The sequence below is a fragment of the Triticum dicoccoides genome, chromosome 5B, assembly GCF_002162155.2.
Source record: "Triticum dicoccoides isolate Atlit2015 ecotype Zavitan chromosome 5B, WEW_v2.0, whole genome shotgun sequence".
In the NCBI taxonomy this organism is placed as follows: Eukaryota; Viridiplantae; Streptophyta; class Magnoliopsida; order Poales; family Poaceae; genus Triticum; species Triticum dicoccoides.
Genome location: NC_041389.1, coordinates 649,317,807 through 649,319,543, shown reverse-complemented (window position 1 = coordinate 649,319,543; position 1,737 = coordinate 649,317,807). Strand labels below are relative to the sequence as shown.

Here is a 1,737-nt window from a genome sequence, read left to right as displayed (position 1 = left end):
TTATAGGATTCTTTTTCTTAAATCTCTCATTAGGAATTTTTCGATTAGTCTTGAGAAAACAAATCTCTTCTTCCAATACCTGCCGGTTTGTGTTTTTGGGAAGTGTATTATAAAGCAGACCAGAAACCAATCCCCACGTCAAAGAAGGAGAAAGAAACCCCAGTCCCAGCAACTCCGAGGTCGTTTCGCCGTCTTCCTCTCTCGTTACGGCCGCTGCGTATCCTTGTGGTTCCCTTCCCTCTGCTCCCCGGCCCGTTGGGGATCCATGTGCCTTCCCTTTCACACCATCGGCCGCTCTGTCGCGGCGTTCCTTTCTCCTCGGGCGCCCGGCAATCTTGCATGCAAGACGGTGTCCACATGCACGACGGAGGCGTCTGAAGGCACACATGTGTTCGACGTCTTGGGTTACAACAAGCTCAGGGGCATGGGCCACCACAGCTACGTCGGGTCCGGGAATTTCGCTGTGGGCGGCCACGACTGGGCCATCCGCTTGTACCCGGATGGAAACGGCGAAGGATGCCCAGATTACATCTCAGTTTATCTTGAGCTTATGAGCAAGAGCACCGAAGTTCGGGCGTCCTGTGAACTGAGGCTAGTCGACAAGTGCACCGGATTATCGTCTTTAGTGTGTAAAATAGGACCTAGGAATTTCAATTCCGCTGATACCACTAAGTTTGCCCCGCCTGATCCTTATTTCGAAAAGCGAAGCGAGATCAAGGGGTCCGCGTACCACAAGGATGATCGCCTCACGATCGAATGCATCGTCACTGTTTTTGAAAAGCCACATGTTACCAAACCCAAATCTCCGCCCAAAATCGACATGCCACCGTCTGACTTGGCTGAACATGTTGGCAGGCTGCTGGATGAGAAGGAGGGATTCGATGTCAGTTTCATTGTTGGGGAGAGAGACCATCGAAGCGCATAGGTTTGTTCTTGCTATGCGGTCGCCTGTTCTAAGAGTAGAGCTCTACGGACCGATGAGGGAGGCGAGGCTGGGGCAATGCATTACCATCGAGGACATGCAGCCTGCCGTCTTCAGAGCCTTGCTCCATTTCATTTATACTGATTCTTTGCCTCGTGGCGGCGGGGACCTTGAGGGAGATGAGAATATCGAGATGGTCCAACTTTTACTGGTGGCTGCGGACAGATATGCCATGGACATGCTTAAGATGGTTTGCCAAAGCATTCTTTACGAGGATCTGAATGCGGACACCGTGGCGACCACATTGGCTTTAGCTGACCAACATAACTGCCACAAACTTAAAGATGCTTGCCTTGAATTTATTGAAAGATCAGATGACAATGCTATGGATGCCGTGGTGGCAACCCAAGGCTTCAAAGATCTCAAAGTGACTTGCCCATCTCTCATACTGGACGCACTGGAGAACAGAAGAAAGCTTCGTAAAGCATGAGCAATTGCATTGATAGATTTACCAAATTATATGAACCACTTATTTTGATAAATTTCTCATACCCATTTGCCGTAGGGATTGTCAGCTTAGTGCTAAATGGACCTAAGCATAGTTATATTAATTCTCAAGTGATTGAATGATGTGAAAGTTCTCCTATATACCCAGAATTTTTATTTAGTACATCGTTGATTTTATCTCGAGCGCCAATTTCTAGCAAAGCTTCCTTCTTGTGTGTGCAATCTTCGTTGGGCATTTGATACCCATACGGTCAACATTAGCAATCAATTCTATGATGGCCTTTCCTCATGCATGAGAATAATTTAAG

At 47.8% G+C, this 1,737-nt stretch overlaps 1 pseudogene; it reads left to right on the top strand.

Moving 5' to 3' along the window:
• Nucleotides 1-265: 265 nt before the first annotated feature.
• On the top strand, nt 266-1,412 carry LOC119310387 (annotated as a pseudogene).
• Nucleotides 1,413-1,737: the final 325 nt, after the last annotated feature.